This window comes from Rhinichthys klamathensis, unplaced genomic scaffold (assembly GCF_029890125.1).
Source record: "Rhinichthys klamathensis goyatoka isolate OS25496 unplaced genomic scaffold, OSU_Roscu_1.1 h1tg000003l_1, whole genome shotgun sequence".
In the NCBI taxonomy this organism is placed as follows: domain Eukaryota; kingdom Metazoa; phylum Chordata; class Actinopteri; order Cypriniformes; family Leuciscidae; genus Rhinichthys; species Rhinichthys klamathensis.
In genome coordinates, this window is record NW_026606556.1 from 651,198 (window position 1) to 671,515 (window position 20,318).

Consider the following 20,318-nt stretch of genomic DNA (forward strand, 5'->3'; position numbering starts at 1 on the left):
CGCCGTATAATGGCGGGGACGTCGAGCGAACTGTAGCGAATAGCCTCTTTTTATAGTGTTCAGCACCCATTCTGATACCCCAGGAAGCTGTGCCCACACTTTCGCGTGAATAGCTAGGGGTAGAATGAGATCTGGGCTCTGGCCGAGACATAGTGACGGCAAGAGAGCTCCGGCGTGCTGTAACGCAGACACTGTGTTTACAGTGTATGAGGCGGGGGGCGCGCCGATCGCGGCGGGCAGCCTGGCCGCGCTCAAAACCCTTATAGCAGTTTGCTGAGGGAGAGAGAGCGGGGCGAACCCCGTGGGGCTTAACATGTCTGTGAGTGAATGTGGGCGCAGGACAGCGGGCACATTTACTGCACTGAAAAACACCGTCGGCCTGAGCTGACTGAATGCGTGTTGGTTTCGTTTTCACAGAACCCGTGGGACATGTGGTGTGTAGTGTTTGTGGGCACTGAGACGTAGGCACATTCACTACATTTAGTGCACAATCGACATGAGGCGATTTTGTTTGTGCGAGCCCTGCATTTTTGCGGGCTGTGTTTGTGTGTAGAAATGAGCCCTGGGTTGTAGGCATTTTCAATACACTCATAACACCATCGGCTGTGGCCGGAATACCAGAAAATACACCATTTATGTGATTTATCTGGGTCGCCGTGGGAACAGCATTTGTGTGCAGGCAAGCGGGCATGGCTTTGGCCCTTCATCGCTGCTCGCAGCTATATTTATATATATATATATATATATATATATAAAGCCGGTGGCATCGCCACCCTGGTGCCTTTAGGGTTATTGTGCACGACGTGACACAAAATATCTGCTCGCTCTCTGCCGAACGGCTCTGGTAGTTCTGCTTCAACACTGATGATGTTGTAGAAATAGTGCGCTCTGGTTGGTCTGGATTATTCGGGATTTTGTATTTTATACAGAAATAAGTTATTTATAATTCAGATGAGAATAAAGTTAGTGTTGATTAAAATGAAGGAAAACAAATATATTTATCTGAAATATAGCACATTAGTTTTAAATTTATTTAGGTTCAATTACCAAACATACAATCTTAATTTAATTTAAAGCAAACAATACATTTAAAATATATGGCTTGTATGCACTTTTTTTTTAATAAAAAAAAAGATATATATCCAAAAAGACAAGGCCTTAAAGGGTTAAACTCTTGTCACTGTAACAGACACAATCTCTCTCTCACACACACACACGTCAAGTCACTTACATTTTAGATGCAATATTGAATAAGCAGAAAAATCGGATTTTCTGCTCTGAAAATATAAATAAGCTTAAAAATTGAATAAGCACTTTGAATATTCTAAACAGAATAAGCACTAGTCGCTAATGTATAAGTACTAGTACTTAATGGAATAGATACTAGTATCTAAAAAATAAGTACTAGTAGCATGAAAATAGAGACTAGTAGGTTAAAATGATTAAATGTTAAAACGGCTTGCCATATTGGCTCAGAGAGAGAGAGAGAGAGAGAGAGAGAGAGAGAGAGAGAGAGAGAGAGAGAGAGAGAGAGAGAGAGAGAGAGAGAGAGAGAGAGAGAGAGAGAGAAAATTACCTTTTAGATACTAGTACCTATTAATAGATACTAGTATTTAGGCTCTAGATCCACTCCGAAAGTCACTTCGTGATCATTTAACCGCTTCATTTGAGAAAAACTATCATTATGACATAAACAAACAAACTCAAAAGGTCTTCACAGCAACCCGTCAAAATAAAAGTTCGGTTTAACTTGACAGAAATATATTACCGTTGTACAGTAGAATTTAGATATGTCCCAATGTAATAATACTAACACTAATCCAAATAAATTATCATCAAAACTGAATTTAAGGAATAATCCATGTTTTAATTTTAACAGTAAAGCTCATTGTGCAGCACGTTATTTGAAAAAAAGTTTATTTAATTTCATATGATTAAAATTGATGATAAATGATAAAATTTGTGTTTTATGTCTTCATTTTATTACCAGAAAAAACACAACACAGAATTAGTGTGACATTTTTTTCATATTTTTTTTTTAAATGTTGCATACGTTTAATGATTCATAATACACTATTTCAATTAATTAGACATGCTTTTTGATTGCTAAAAAATTTACACCACGTATTCGTAATACGCCCGCTCCGCAACACTAGCAGTTCCCCCAATCCCCCCCCCCCCGACAAAAAAACCTTGGGGAAACACTGGGCATTCATAACGGTGCGCATCCATGGCGACGAGCGAGCAGAGCTGAGCGAACGTTTAGTTAATTTATTCATTCGAGCGCTCTGCAAGCGCCACCATTATCAATGTGGACGTCCGTATTTAAAAGCTCTCGATCCTCAGTCACATACCAAATATGTATATAATTTTGAACACAAGAGGGCAGTATGGCCCTATGTATGAGTTGGTGTTTAAACTGAACTATCACTCAAAGAGTCCCGCTCCCCCCCCCCCCCCCCCTCCCCCCCTCCCCCCCCTCCCCCCTCCCCCCTCCCCACACAGACACACACACACACACACAAACAGAATGGCAGGGGGACAAGAAATCCATTCAAACTACAATATCTGACTTTCTGTTGCTCTGAGCTAATGACTTAAAATTAGAAAGTCGATTGGCTTGATGAGAACAATATGCGTGGCAAGTTTTGTAACTGTAGGTAAAACGAGCAAAGTTATAACACACTTTATGTGTCCTTTTTTAATCATAAAATTAATTTCCTCTTATTTTAACCCAATTTGCTTCAAACTTCATCTGTATAATGTAAACATACGCCAGATGTAGACCTGTGAATGGATTCTTGATATCTTTGATACTGTTGCCGTGGCAACACATCAAACTTTAAAATTCTTTTTTGATGCTTTTGAGACTCTTAGCATGCTTGAAATTGCATGAAACTCGACAGACATGTCACATATATTAGCCAGTAGACATGTCCAAAGTTTCAGGAACGGGCGTGGTGCAGGGACTCAGTAGCGCCACCTTTTGACAAAAGTGAGAGGGTTAGTTTCATAGTTTTACCTGCAATCTTAAAACTCGGTAGCCATATTGTTCAGATCAAGCCGGACAACTTTCTAATTTACAGATTTTGGTTCCGAACAACAGGAAGTCAGATATTTTGGTTTGAATGGGATGTTTTGGAGTAATCTCTGTCCCTCTCTCCCTCTCTCTGCATACCTCTGTGTCTGTGGGGGGAGGGGGATGTGTCTGTTTGAGTGACAAAGCTTTTAATTATTGTTGATCAAGGTTTCGGGGGCTTTTGGGGCCCTTAACATCCTCTAAAACTCTTGAAACTTTGCACACGGGTCAGAACCCGTGGCCATCAGGGCCGGACTGAATAGACTATTTTTAGTCTATTAATTTTTCTACTCTCTGAGGTTTAATTATTATTTAAGTCATTGTTTTTTCTAGGAAAAACTATAGGCCCACCCACTTTTTCACTGGCCCGCCCAAAATACAATTTCTGCCTACGCCACTGCTTTGAGGGGCTCTCTGCTGAAAGTCTCCTCACAGCTAAAATCTGTACTTTGACTTGGCTCTTCAAAGCCCTTAATTTCTGGTTTTAAGCTATTGCCTTAGCAAGGATTTGATATGAAAAATGACTGACAACGTGATCTCTAATGCATTCCCTGCAAATGAGGAATTCATGCATCAGACAGAACTAAGGTCATATCACTTCCTTTTTGCATACAAAGCTATCACTTCACCCTCAGTTTGGTAAGTTTTTTAATTTTTCGTAATTCAAACAGATAATTTTGAAACACCTGTAGTCACAATTACAATATTTGAAAAACACATTTCAATGTTTATAAGGTTTGCTTATTGAATGAAATATGGGTTTCAGTGGAAATGAGATATACATCTAACACAGAAATAGATTTTATGTTGTCAACTTTAAATGGTGCATTAATAATGTGGTATGGTATTCATAGATGCTATACCACAAGTCATTTTTGTTTTGTTTCATTAATTCAAATACAGTTGGCTAGACAATATACAACATAGCTTCTATGAGGCAACAAGAGGTTACGTAATGTTAATGAGGAAGACACCCGGTTTCACTTCCACCTTTTTATATATGGTTCATGAGCCATTTTTTATTAGATTCTAATGGCAAGGACATTTTTAAACAGCTTGTTAAAGCTCTGTCGTGAACTAAGTCGTGCCACTGCATCATCATCATGACTGCAAACATATGGATTCAATTGCTTGAAACAGTCACAGAAATGCCCAGACATTAAAAATGTGCTTGTTTGTTTGATTGTTTGTTTTTTTGTCTGATGGTTCAAACAAAAAGTGCAAATTAAAATATCCTTTCATATTTCTGCAGACCCACTAACATTTGCACAAAAAAACCTAATTGTTTGTTTTTGTTTATTTATTTATTAGGGCCCAAGCCTTGAAAAGGCGAAGGCCCTATTGTTTTCCTTAGGATTATTTTTAGGGCCCAAGCCTTGAAAAGGCGAAGGCCCTATTGTTTTCCTTAGGATTATTATTATTAGGGCCCAAGCCCTGAAAGGGCGCAGAGCCCTATTGTTTTCCTTAGGATTATTAGGGCCCAAGCCTTGAAAAGGCGAAGGCCCTATTTTTTCCTTAGGATTATTTTTAGGGCCCAAGCCTTAAAAAGGCGAAGGCCCTATTGTTTTCCTTAGGATTATTAGGGCCCAAGCCTTGAAAAGGCGAAGGCCCTATTGTTTTCCTAAGGATTATTATTATTAGGGCCCAAGCCTTGAAAAGGCGAAGGCCCTATTGTTTTCCTTAGGATTTTTTTTTTTTTCTCTGTATTATTATTAGGGCCCAAGCCCTGAAAGGGCGAAGGCCCTATTGTTTTCCTTAGGATACATTTTTGATTCTACATTTTTGGTTCTATAGCACCTTTGCTCAGTAGTTTCGCTATCTCGGCTCGAAGTAGATGAGATACTTCGTTTTCCACCGTCGTCTCGACGCGCGCCGTATAATGGCGGGGACGTCGAGCGAACTGTAGCGAATAGCCTCTTTTTATAGTGTTCAGCACCCATTCTGATACCCCAGGAAGCTGTGCCCACACTTTCGCGTGAATAGCTAGGGGTAGAATGAGATCTGGGCTCTGGCCGAGACATAGTGACGGCAAGAGAGCTCCGGCGTGCTGTAACGCAGACACTGTGTTTACAGTGTGTGAGGCGGGGGGCGCGCCGATCGCGGCGGGCAGCCTGGCCGCGCTCAAAACCCTTATAGCAGTTTGCTGAGGGAGAGAGAGCGGGGCGAACCCCGTGGGGCTTAACATGTCTGTGAGTGAATGTGGGCGCAGGACAGCGGGCACATTTACTGCACTGAAAAACACCGTCGGCCTGAGCTGACTGAATGCGTGTTGGTTTCGTTTTCACAGAACCCGTGGGACATGTGGTGTGTAGTGTTTGTGGGCACTGAGACGTAGGCACATTCACTACATTTAGTGCACAATCGACATGAGGCGATTTTGTTTGTGCGAGCCCTGCATTTTTGCGGGCTGTGTTTGTGTGTAGAAATGAGCCCTGGGTTGTAGGCATTTTCAATACACTCATAACACCATCGGCTGTGGCCGGAATACCAGAAAATACACCATTTATGTGATTTATCTGGGTCGCCGTGGGAACAGCATTTGTGTGCAGGCAAGCGGGCATGGCTTTGGCCCTTCATCGCTGCTCGCAGCTATATATATATATATATATATATATATATATATATATATATATATATATATAGCCGGTGGCATCGCCACCCTGGTGCCTTTAGGGTTATTGTGCACGACGTGACACAAAATATCTGCTCGCTCTCTGCCGAACGGCTCTGGTAGTTCTGCTTCAACACTGATGATGTTGTAGAAATAGTGCGCTCTGGTTGGTCTGGATTATTCGGGATTTTGTATTTTATACAGAAATAAGTTATTTATAATTCAGATGAGAATAAAGTTAGTGTTGATTAAAATGAAGGAAAACAAATATATTTATCTGAAATATAGCACATTAGTTTTAAATTTATTTAGGTTCAATTACCAAACATACAATCTTAATTTAATTTAAAGCAAACAATACATTTAAAATATATGGCTTGTATGCACTTTTTTTTTAATAAAAAAAAATATATATATCCAAAAAGACAAGGCCTTAAAGGGTTAAACTCTTGTCACTGTAACAGACACAATCTCTCTCTCACACACACACACGTCAAGTCACTTACATTTTAGATATTGAATAAGCAGAAAAATCGGATTTTCTGCTCTGAAAATATAAATAAGCTTAAAAATTGAATAAGCACTTTGAATATTCTAAACAGAATAAGCACTAGTCGCTAATGTATAAGTACTAGTACTTAATGGAATAGATACTAGTATCTAAAAAATAAGTACTAGTAGCATGAAAATAGAGACTAGTAGGTTAAAATGATTAAATGTTAAACGGCTTGCCATATTGGCTCAGAGAGAGAGAGAGAGAGAGAGAGAGAGAGAGAGAGAGAGAGAGAGAGAGAGAGAGAGAGAGAGAGAGAGAGAGAGAGAGAGAAATTACCTTTTAGATACTAGTACCTATTAATAGATACTAGTATTTAGGCTCTAGATCCACTCCGAAAGTCACTTCGTGATCATTTAACCGCTTCATTTGAGAAAAACTATCATTATGACATAAACAAACAAACTCAAAAGGTCTTCACGGCAACCCGTCAAAATAAAAGTTCGGTTTAACTTGACAGAAATATATTACCGTTGTACAGTAGAATTTAGATATGTCCCAATGTAATAATACTAACACTAATCCAAATAAATTATCATCAAAACTGAATTTAAGGAATAATCCATGTTTTAATTTTAACAGTAAAGCTCATTGTGCAGCACGTTATTTGAAAAAAAGTTTATTTAATTTCATATGATTAAAATTGATGATAAATGATAAAATTTGTGTTTTATGTCTTCATTTTATTACCAGAAAAAACACAACACAGAATTAGTGTGACATTTTTTTTCATATTTTTTTTTAAATGTTGCATACGTTTAATGATTCATAATACACTATTTCAATTAATTAGACATGCTTTTTGATTCCTAAAAAATGTACACCACGTATTCGTAATACGCCCGCTCCGCAACACTAGCAGTTCCCCCAAATCCATTCAAACTACAATATCTGACTTTCTGTTGCTCTGAGCTAATGACTTTAAATTAGAAAGTCGATTGGCTTGATGAGAACAATATGCGTGGCAAGTTTTGTAACTGTAGGTAAAACGAGCAAAGTTATAACACACTTTATGTGTCCTTTTTTAGTCATAAAATTAATTTCCTCGCCACGGCCAAACCGTTCGAGATATCAAAAATCCCTCCGGAATTTAGCATCATCAATGTCTTGACGTCATGCTGACCGAGTTTGCTTGAAATCCGATCAATTCCCAAGGAGAATTAAATTGAATTTCAGGGGTATGCGTTTCCAAACAAACCATGATAGCCGGCTTCCTGTTGGGATGTCGTAAAACTTAGAGCACGAAAGTTGTTCAACCCAATGAGATCTATAAGTGTACCGAGTTTCATATTATTACATGCAAGTGTCTTTGATTTATGGACAAGTGTTCGAATCCCAGTCCAGGGGGCGCTGTCGGTTCGCCCTGCCACACCCGGGTACCAGCTTCAGTCCGGCCCTGAAGGCCACGGGTTCTGACCCGTGTGCAAAGTTTCAAGAGTTTTAGAGGATGTTAAGGGCCCCAAAAGCCCCCGAAACCTTGATCAACAATAATTAAAAGCTTTGTCACTCAAACAGACACATCCCCCTCCCCCCACAGACACAGAGGTATGCAGAGAGAGGGAGAGAGGGACAGAGATTACTCCAAAACATCCCATTCAAACCAAAATATCTGACTTCCTGTTGTTCGGAACCAAAATCTGTAAATTAGAAAGTTGTCCGGCTTGATCTGAACAATATGGCTACCGAGTTTTAAGATTGCAGGTAAAACTATGAAACTAACCCTCTCACTTTTGTCAAAAGGTGGCGCTACTGAGTCCCTGCACCACGCCCGTTCCTGAAACTTTGGACATGTCTACTGGCTAATATATGTGACATGTCTGTCGAGTTTCATGCAATTTCAAGCATGCTAAGAGTCTCAAAAGCATCAAAAAAGAATTTTAAAGTTTGATGTGTTGCCACGGCAACAGTATCAAAGATATCAAGAATCCATTCACAGGTCTACATCTGGCGTATGTTTACATTATACAGATGAAGTTTGAAGCAAATTGGGTTAAAATAAGAGGGTGATTTCGAAGCATTTTGAAAGTGACACACTTCCTGCTGCCAGTTGGTGGCGCTATAACTTTGACTCACAATAGTCACATCCATGTGATCGGCCTCTTACAGCGAACACACTGCTGAAGTTTCATCAAGATCAGTTAATGTATGCAGAAGTTATAACACACTTCCTGTTTCACGTTTCTCGCCATAATTTCGTTTCCTCGCCACGGCCAAACCGTTCGAGATATCAAAAATCCCCTCGCAATTTTTCATCCTCAATGTCTTGACTTCATGCTGACCGAGTTTCGTGGCATTTCTTTGAATTCTCTAGGAGAAGTACTTTAAATTCCATTGCATGCGTTTTACAAACAACCCTAAATCGCCGACTTCCTGTTGGGCTGGGGTAAAAAGTAAGAGCATGAAGTATATATGAACCGATGAGATCTATATGTGTACCGAGTTTCATATTCTTACATACAAGCGTGTTTGATTTATGGACCAAGTTTTCGGACCCCGTTCCAGGGGGCGCTGTCGAGCCCCCCTGCCACGCCCGGGTACCATCTTCACCCCGACCCTGATGGCCGCGGGTTCTGACCCGCGTGCAAAGTTTCAAGAGTTTTCGTGCATGTTAAGAGCCCCAAAAGTGCTTGAATAGTCGTAAGAAAAATAAAAGAGGAGAAAAAAATATATATATATAACTGCGAGCAGCTATATATATATATATAGCTGCGAGCAGCGATTACGGGCCCAAGCCGGTGGCACCGCAACCCCGGTGCCTTTAGGGTTATTGTGCACAACGTGACACAAAATATCTGCTCGCTATCTGCCGAACGGCTCTGGTAGTTCCGCTTCAGCACTGATGATGTTGTAGAAATAGTGTGCTCTGGTTGGTCTGGATTATTCGGGATTTTTTATTTTATACAGAAATAAGTTATTTATAATTCAGATGAGAATAAAGTTAGTGTTGATTAAAATGAAGGAAAACAAATATATTGATCTGAAATATAGCACATTAATTTTAAATTTATTTAGGTTCAAAAACCAAACATACAATCTTAATTTAATTTAAAGCAAACAATACATTTAAAATATATGGGTTGTATGCACATTTTTTTTTTTTATAAAAAAAAGATATATATCCAAAAAGACAAGGCCTTAAAGGGTTAAACTAATAAGCACTTTGAATATTCTAAACAGAATAAGCACTAGTCGCTAATGTATAAGTACTAGTACTTAATGGAATAGATACTAGTATCTAAAAAATAAGTACTAGTAGCATGAAAATAGAGACTAGTAGGTTTAAATGATTAAATGTTAAAACGGCTTGCCATATTGGCTCAGAGAGAGAGAGAGAAAATGACCTTTTAGATACTAGTACCTATTAATAGATACTAGTATTTATTCAATAAATACTAGTACTAAGTCATTAGATACTAGTACCTATTAAATAGATACCAGTACTTATTCATTAGCTACTAATACGCATTCAAAAGAATATCTAAAGAATAAGCACTAGTATCTAAAGAATAGGCACTAGTACTAAAGAATAAGCACTAGTCGCTAATGAATAAGTACTAGTACTTAATGGAATAGATACTAGTATCTAAAAAATAAGTACTAGAAGCATGAAAATAGAGACTAGAAGGTTAAAATGATTAAATGTTAAAACGGCTTGCCATATTGGCTCAGAGAGAGAGAGAGAGAAAAGGACCATATTCAAACCACCATATTCAACTTCTTCTTGGTCTGAGCTAATGACAGTTAATTAGAAAGTTGTCCGGCTTGATCTGAACAATATGCGTACCGAGTTTTATGATTGTAGGTAAAACTATAAAACTAACCCCCCCCACTTTTGTCAAAAGGTGGCGCTACTGAGTCCCTGCACCACGCCCGTTTCTGAAACTTTGCACATGTCTACTGGCTAATAAATGTGATCTGTCTGTCGAGTTTCATGCAATTTCAAGCAATTTCAGGCATGCTAAGAGTCTCAAAAGCATCCAAAAAGAATATTAAAGTTTGATGCGTTGCCATGGCAACAGTATCTAAGATATCAAGAATCCTTTCACAGGTCTACATCTGGCGTGTGTTTACATTATACACATCAAGGTTGAAGCAAATCGGGTAAAAATAAGAGGGTGATTTCAAAGCATTTTGAAAGTGACACACTTCCTGCTGCCAGTTGGTGGCGCTATAACTTTGACTCACCATAGTCACATCCATGTGATCGGCCTCTTACAGCGAACACACTGTTGAAGTTTCATCAAGATCAGTTAATGTATGCAGAAGTTATAACACACTTCCTGTTTCCATTATTCGCCATAAATTCGTTTCCTCGCCACGGCCAAACCGTTCGAGATATCAAAAATCCCCTGGCAATTTTTCATCCTCAATGTCTTGACATCATGCACACCGAGTTTCGTTGCGATTAGTTGAATTCTCTAGGAGGAGTATATCGAATTCCAGGGGCATACGCTTCCAAACAAACCATAATAGCCGACTTCCTGTTGGGCTGGGGTAAAAAGTAAAAGTACAAAGGATATATGAACCGATGAGATCTATATGTCTACCGAGTTTCATATTATTATATGCAAGCGTTTTTGATTTATGGACCAAGCTTTTGCACCCCGTTCCAGGGGGCGCTGTCGAGCCCCCCTGCCACGCCCGGGTACCATCTTCAGCCCGGCCCTGATGGCCGCGGGTTCTGACCTGTGTGCAAAGTTTCAAGAGTTTTCGTGCACGTTAAGAGCCCCAAAAGTGCCTGAATAGTCGTTAGAATAATAATAATAATAATAAATATAGCTGCGAGCAGCGATTACGGGCCCAAGCCGGTGGCACCGCAACCCCGGTGCCTTTAGTTACCTAAAGGCACCGGAGTGGCGGTGCCGCCGGCTTTGGCCCTTCATCGCTGCTCGCAGCTATATTTACACTCACCGGCCACTTTATTAGGTACACCTGTCCAACTGCTCGTTAACCTGTTAAGCTTCAAGCCCACTTTTGAAAAATCCCCAGAAATGACATACCCAAACTAAAACAGATACAGTTCATGAACCCTTTGCACTAAAAGCACAAGTATGATCTCATTTGAAAGCTGACACTTGGTTGTTTATTGTAAATGTAGAATTAATTATTGTCATAATGAAAAAAACAATTTTAAATAGCTTCAAAGTTTTGTAAAGTTATTAGAAATTTATTTTTATGAAACATCTTCATGAAAATAAAATTGAAGTTGGCCCTGGAGCAATCTAGAAATGCACTGCAGCTAAAGCCACATGTCTGACCATTTTATATTTAAAATCTGAAAATGATAAGTATAAAGCTCTGTATTTAGTTAAATGTTTTTCAAGATCATGTCAAATTACTTTATTTTGATTAGACTCTATTAGCAAACTGATGTTTAGTCATCTTCTGAGTCATCTATTCAGTCTATTGTCTCTATTGTTTTGTGGTGCCCCATTCAGTCTCAGTCTCCCCTGCACACATTTACACCTCTCCAGACTGGTTATTATGGCTCTAAATATGCATTTCTTTTGTCTGCATTATAGCTACTAACGACTGGCTATTCACAAGCTATTCATAGGGTTTCAAACCCTAATTTATTTTATCAAAGTTCTCACTAAATATTTGAAACTGGTATCAAATGCACTGAAACATTTCAGTAAGCATTCCTATTTAGAAAAAAATCATAAAACAATAACTGCTCGTGGCAGGTGCGCCTGGGCTCGCTAGCATGTTAGCTTAGCACACCATCAATACACGACCATTTATGAGATTAAAACTATGTTTGCGCTCCAAACTCACTATATAACGCAAGTCTAGTGTTTTAAATAATCTTCTGTGATCTAACTTGGCTTCAGATTAAAAAAAAATCAGACAGAAAATGTATTATTTAGTGTTCTGAACGATGATGAAATCTATATCGATTAGCATTACATTATAAATATAATCTATTATTATGAAATACCTGGCATGGCTTGAAGAACACAGGTAACTCAAATATCATTGCAATCATGTTTATTGTCTTCAAAACATCTTTATCTGCATGTTACAGCGATCTCTGTACTTTCTGTATCACTCAGTGACGTCCTGGAATGTCACATGACTATGGGTCTTCTTCATGATCCATACATGGACTTTTATTGGACATAATAGCGCCCCCATGCTATTGGTATGAATGGAAAACACAGCACATCTCAGTAAGAAGCGATCATTATGATTACATCGACGCATTTGGGTATAAATTCAATAAATATTATTCCTGTCTATAGAAATATGATGTGAATCTATGAGAATATATCAATATTTCTCCACATCTGCACATTGTTGAGCTAAAAGCCCTCAGGGACGTTGTTTTGTGAATCGCTATCATGACGACAGCACGGAGTGTTTTTTATGAATGGACCAGCTGACGCTCATAATTCATATTAAAGGTATCGACTCGTTTTTTTCATTTCATAACTCCTGACACAAATTAAGACATAACTGTCACTATAAGTTTCTCAGAATACAATAGTGGTCAAATACTGAATCTTGAGTCTTATATCTTTTTAATGATGTATAGTTTGTCAAGGTATAACATTAAATCTGATAGTATATTTGAACTAAATAAAAAAAAAAACGCTTCAGTGCGCCGACGCTCTGGAGAAGGTTAAGAGGTTAACACTTAATTTCTAAGCAGCCAATCACATGGCGGCAACTCAGTGCATTTAGGCATGTAGACATGGTCAAGACAATCTCCTGCAGTTCAAACCAAGCATCAGTATGGGGAAGAAAGGTGATTTGAGTGACTTTGAACGTGGCATGATTGTTGGTGCCAGAAGGGCTGGTCTGAGTATTTCAGAAACTGCTAATCTACTGGGATTTTCACGCACAACCATCTCTAGGGTTTACAGAGAATGGTCCGAAAAAGAAAAAACATCCAGTGAGCGGCAGTTCTGTGGGCGGAAATGCCTTGTTGATGCCAGAGGTCAGAGGAGAATGGCCAGACTGGTTCGAGCTGATAGAAGGGCAACAGTGACTGAAATAACCACTCGTTACAACCGAGGTATGCAGCAAAGCATTTGTGAAGCCACAACACGCACAACCTTGAGGCGGATGGGCTACAACAGCAGAAGACTCCACCGGGTACCACGCATCTCCACTACAAATAGGAAAAAGAGGCTACAATTTGCAAGAGCTCACCAAAATTGAACAGTTGAAGACTGGAAAAATGTTGCCTGGTCTGATGAGTCTCGATTTCTGTTGAGACATTCAGATGTTAGAGTCAGAATTTGGCGTAAACAGAATGAGAACATGGAACCATCATGCCTTGTTACCACTGTGCAGGCTGCTGGTGGTGGTGTAATGGTGTGGGGGATGTTTTCCTGGCACACTTTAGGCCCCTTAGTGCCAATTGGGCATCGTTTAAATGCCACGGCCTACCTGAGCATTGTTTCTGACCATGTCCATCCCTTTATGGCCACCATGTACCCATCCTCTGATGGCTACTTCCACCATGTCACAAAGCTCTAATCATTTCAAATTGGTTTCTTGAACATGACAATGAGTTCACTGTACTAAAATGGCCTCCACAGTCACCAGATCTCAACCCAATAGAGCATCTTTGGGATGTGGTGGAACGGGAGATTCGCATCATGGATATGCAGCCGACAAATCTGCGGCAACTGTGTGATGCCATCATGTCAATATGGACCAAACTCCCTGAGGAATGCTTCCAGCACCTTGTTGAATCTATGCCACGAAGAATTGAGGCAGTTCTGAAGGCAAAAGGGGGTCCAACCCGTTACTAGCATGGGGTACCTAATAAAGTGGCCGGTGAGTGTATATTTATATATATATATATATATATATATATATATATATATATATGAAGAGTTCAGATGCAAAACCCTCTAAATCCGTCAGACTTATTTTCTTTAAATGAGCATTTTTTATCAGGCTCCTATGTTCACGTCCAGTAGTTTCATTTTAAAGGTACTGATAAGGTTATTAGTCATTGAATAAAATAACTTTTTTTCAAAAATGTCACTTGAGTCAATTCAGTGATTTTTAACAAATTCGATTTTCTTTTGCGTCAAAAACAGCTAAATCCACTTGTGCTTTTTTCGCAAAAACCTCTAAATCCACCTCTTTGGGGCAAGACATAGTAAATAGCTGAAAAATCAATAAAAATGTAACTAGAAACACTGAAAAAGATTAGAGCACATTCATTTCAAAACTAAACAGTAGACACACCTCTTTACAGGGGGGCTGAATGAGATCTGCGATTATTTGCAAATCCCACCCCATTTCTCTGCAGTCACCTTTCTGCCCTGTCTGAATAAAGACAAAAGCCCCCCCGATTCACACAGTACAACCACATTGGCAAAAAGAATTGGCGATTAAAATAGTTTAATAGTTTTAGTTTGTATAATCAAGTAGAACAGAGCAACATTCTTAAACATCAATATCTGTGCATTTTGTATAAGAAGCTTATAAGACTTAAATAATGTAAAGTAATATTATAATGTATATCTCAAGTATAATAAATCAAATTCCTTCAAAGTTACAGCACTGCACCAAGAACTGTTATAAGTGCATGCTACACTTGCGACCAAGCTATTTTCACTGTAAAGTTACCGATTTTCTTTTGCCTTGTAAATTAACGGGAAGAGTTTTGAGGTAGATAAACGACGTTCTCTTCTGCCTTTTGATGTCAGTAGGACAGGCTCCTCCATTTCATCGTACTCCATCTTAAAAATGTAAAAAATCTGAATCCAAAAACAAAACAATCTCCTCAGCCGTCTCAAAAAATCCGTCTCCTCAGCGCACCGCTCTATTGAAACAGCCTGTACTGATTCGCGCGGCTCGCGCCTTCTGATTGGTTCTCGGGATGTAGTGGCTTTTGCTGCCAAAGGGAAGTGGCGTCTAGAGGCTTTTGCCGACAAACTGATATTTCTGAATGGGCTGAGGCTGAGATTTCGAGGATTTGAAGCAAATATATTTGTTGAACGTGTACTGTGTTCAGATAGCTTTCACTCAATGTCATTATCTCATTTTTGACGGAGGTGGCGTTTAGAGGCTTTTGCATCTGAACTCTTCATATATATATATATATATATATATATATATAAACAAGCCGGTGGCACCGCCACCCCGGTGCCTTTATATATATATATATATATATATATATATATATATATATAACAAGCCGGTGGCACCGCCACCCCGGTGCCTTTAGGGTTACTGTGCATGACGGGCAATATCGTAACTCCGCTTTGACCTTTGAGAAGATGTGTGCTGTAGAGCTTGCATTGGTGTGGGCTCTGCAAAAGTGTGCATTGAAGGCACATATCAACCACAAAGTATGCGTGAGCAACCTTCTGAAACCTAAAATGAAAAATGAGACACCCTACGGTCTCATGGACTTAATGGACACATGAAATAAGTACACAAGTTTGAAAGTTATATGAAGTGTGCCAAGACAGAATATTTGCCTGATCTGATTAGAAAAATAGTTGGTGTGTGTGTGTGTGTGTGTGTGTGTGTGAGGCGTGATTGAACAATGTAGACATAAAAACATACTCCGTCCTTTTGTTCATACAGGACATTATTCAAACTGCAAAGTGTTTACTTATATTTGTGTACAATCGCAATAAAACACAACATTGTGCTTTTGTCAAACTGTAAACTACAACTGTCACCCAACCAAAATCTCTTACACACACATAGTTTAAAAGCAAAAAAAATCTTTTGGACATTCATCATATTGCATTGGTTTTCATTTATTGTCCTCGAACAGAGCCCTAATCTGTTTATTTTTTCAGTTACACATTCTACATTGATTAAAAAAGAAAAATCAAATGTGTTTTTATTTTATACATAAATAAATAATCTATCATTCAGATGAGAATAAAGTTAGTGTTAGTTCAAATTTTAAGGAAAACAAATATATGATCTGAAATATAGCACATTCATTTAAAATTCATTCAGGTTCAATTACCAAACATACAAATCTCAATGTAATTTAAAGCAAACAATACATTTAAAATATATGGGTTGTATGCTATTTTTTTAATATAAAAAGATATATATCCAAAAAGACAAGGCCTAAACTTTAACAAGGGTTAAACAATCACTGTAACAGACACAATCACACACACACACGTCAGATCACTTACATTTTAGATGCAATATTGACTTTTTTTTCTGTTTCAGCAGCGAAAATAGTTAAACAAAGATCACAGCAGAACCATCGAGCATCTCACAGCAACACGTTCTCATTACTGAATGATTCAGCATTTTGAACGAATCGGTTGACTCAAAGATTCAACGACCAATCCATAATCTGTCTCATTCATGAATGACTCAGCCGTTCGAACGAATCGTTTGAACGAATGAATCAATGACTCGCTCATTAAGACGGTCGCCTGGCGGCACCTAATGACGGTTTAGTGATATTAAAAGTATCATTCTTTCCAACGATTGTTAATTAACTCATATTTGAAACATAAGCTATATATATATATATATATATATATATACACACACATATATATACACAAAAATAAAATAAAAACACATTTGAAGCGTGTTTGCTTACTAAATTGTGAGCGGAACGAAAGTTGCAGCAAATATCAGCAACAGGAGTCAAATTTCATTAATCACGAGAGTGAAGAGCTGACTGAAAAGATGATGACGGAATAGGCTATTTTATGTAAAAGCCCCTATTTAAGCGAATCTATCATTGTACTTTTTTGTTGTTGTGTTTTCCGTGAAAAATAATAGACTATTGAACTCACAATTCAAGCAATCGGCCCCGTTATTGCACTAATTTTAAAGTGACACTAAAAAGTATGCGGCTGCACTGGCATTCATAATGGTGCACGTCCATGGCGACGAGCGAGCAGAGCTGAGCGAACGTTTAGTTAATTTCTACTTCCATAGGAATTCATTCGAGCGCTCTGCAAGTGCCACCATTATCAATGTGGACGTCCGTATTTAAAAGCTGTAGGTCCTCAGTCACATACCAAATATATGTATATATAAATATAATTTTGGACACAAGAGGGCAGTATGCCCCTATGTATGATTTTGTGGGTGCATTCTCTCTGTCAGAGAGAGACAGAGGGAGAGAAAACAACCACATTCAAACTAAAATATCTGACTTCGTGTTGGTCCAAGCTAATGACTGTAAATTAGAAAGTTGTTTGGCTTGATCCGAACAATTTACGTACCGATTTTTATGATTGTAGGTAAAACTATAAAACTAACCCCCCCACTTATGTCAAAAGGTGGCGCTACTGAGTCCCTGCACCACGCCCGTTTCTGAAACTTTGCACATGTCTACTGGCTAATAAATGTGATCTGTCTGTCGAGTTTCATGCAATTTCAAGCAATTTCAGGCATGCTAAGAGTCTCAAAAGCATAAAAAAAGAATATTAAAGTTTGTGCGTTGCCATGGCAACAGTATCTAAGATATCAAGAATCCATTCACAGGTCTACATTTGGCGTGTGTTTACATTATAGTAGTGAAGTTTGAAGCAAATCAGGTAAAAATAAGAGGGTGCTTTCAAAGCATTTTGAAAGTGACACACTTCCTGCTGCCAGTTGGTGGCGCTATAACTTTGACTCTCAATAGTCACATTCATGTGATCGGCCTCTTACAGCGAACACACTGCTGAAGTTTCATCAAGATCAGTTAATGTATGCTGAAGTTATAACACACTTCCTGTTTCCATTATTCGCCATAAATTCGTTTCCTCGCCACGGCCACACCGTTTGAGATATCAAAAATCCGTTCGCAATTTGGGATCCTGAATGTCTTGACTTCATGCACACCGAGTTTGGCGATGATTGAATGAATTCCCTAGGAGAAGTGTTTCAAATGCCAGATCATGCGTTTCCAAACAACCCTAAATAGCCGACTTCCTGTTGGGTTGGCGTAAAAAGTAAATGCACGAAGGATATATGAACCGATGAGATCTATATGTGTACCGAGTTTCAAATTATTACATGCAAGCGTGTTTGATTTATTGACCCAGTTTTCGGAGCAGTTTTCGGACTGTTCCAGGGGGCGCTGTCGAGCCCCCCTGCCACGCCCGGGTACCAGCTTCAGCCCGGCCCTGATGGCCGCGGGTTCTGACCCGTGTGCAAAGTTTCAAGAGTTTTCGAGCACGTTAAGAGCCCCAAAAGTGCCCGAAAGGTTGACAGAAAAAGAATAATAATAATAAAATATAGCTGCGAGCAGCGATTACGGGCCCAAGCCGGTGGCACCGCAACCCCGGTGCCTTTAGTTACCTAAAGGCACCGGAGTGGCGGTGCCGCCGGCTTTGGCCCTTCATCGCTGCTCGCAGCTATATTCATATATATATATATATATATATATATATATATATATATATATACAAGCTGGTGGCACCGCCTTTATATATATATATATATGTCTACATTGTTCAATCACGCCTCACACACACACACACACTTTTGCAGAGCCCACACCAATGCAAGCTCTATAGCACACATCTTCTCAAAGGTCAAAGCGGAGTTACGATATTGCCCGTCATGCACAGTAACCCTAAAGGCACCGGGGTGGCGGTGCCACCGGCTTGTTTATATATATATATCGTATTATTCTAACTTGTAAAAAACTATTAACTTTTGTTAATATTCAACCATTTCACAACTAACTTTTTTCCATAGATCAAACACAACATAATTATATGGTGGACTGAAACAAAAATTATTAATTAAATAAAATTATTGTTTTCCTCTGAAATAGCAAAAGCATCACACACTAGCTGTACCTGCTCTAAATAAAAAATAGTAATTCAATAAAAATACCAAATCGAACTAAATAAAATAAATTATTACAAAAACAAAATCAAACCAAAGAAAATATATCTTCGAAAAAAAAAGCGAGTGTCATGAGGAAAGGCGCCTCAGGAATCGTCAGGATTAACTCCATGTGTAAGGAATTTTGATTGATTTTATTTGTCACTTGAAAATTATTGTTAAATGTGTGCCTGCATAACTTTAATAAGATTTATTTTCTTTGATTTGATTTTGTTTTATATAATTTATTTATTTCGATTTTGTATTTTTATTTAAATACTATTATTTATTTAGAGCAGGTACAGCTAAGTGTGCGATGCTTTTGCTATTTCAGAGGGAAAAAAACACATTTTATTTCAAAAAGGCTTTTCAATTAAATAAAATGTTCAAGCTTTGTTTTCGTTTTATTATTTTGTTTGTTTTAAGCTTTGTTTAATTTATATTGTTAATCATCTGACACAAAACAAATGCATAAAGTATCATTTTAACTTTTAAAAAACTATTAACATTTGTTAATAGTACATTGCCTGTCTTTTGTTAATAGGACAAAACATAGTTATTATATTTTATAATATTTTATAAATATATAAAATAAACATTTGTAATGAAATCGTTCAAAAAAATGATATTAGCATTGTTTTAAACTTTGAAATAGAAGTAGCGCAATGCCTGGCCACTCCCGCGCCGCCTCCTTTTCACAATCCGAGGGAACCGTCTCCGGAATATTAACCTCACTCCTAGAAGTCCAATTCTCATTATTCATGCCTCTTACCTGGGATTGATTGCACACACACACACACACACACACACACACACACACACACACACACACACACGCACGCACGCACTCACACGCACACACACACACACACACACACACACGTGTCAAGTCACTTACATTTTAGATGCAATATTGACTGTTCTTCTGTTTCAGCAGCGAAAATAGTTAAACAAAGATCACAGCAGAACCATTGCATCTCACAGCAACGTGTTTTCTCATTACTGAATGATTCAGCATTTTGAACAAATTGGTTGACTCAAAGATTCAATGACCAATCCATAAACATCTGTCTCATTCATGAATGACTCAGTCGTTCAAACGAATCGTTTGAACGAATGAATCAATGACCCGCTCATTAAGACGGTCGCCTGGCGACACCTAGTGACGGTTTAGTGTTATTTGATTATACACTCAAAATATTCCACAACAAATCCTTTAAATTTAATGATATTCAGAACAGAACACGAATAAAAAAATAACTATAATAAAGCCAAAACGAAATAAT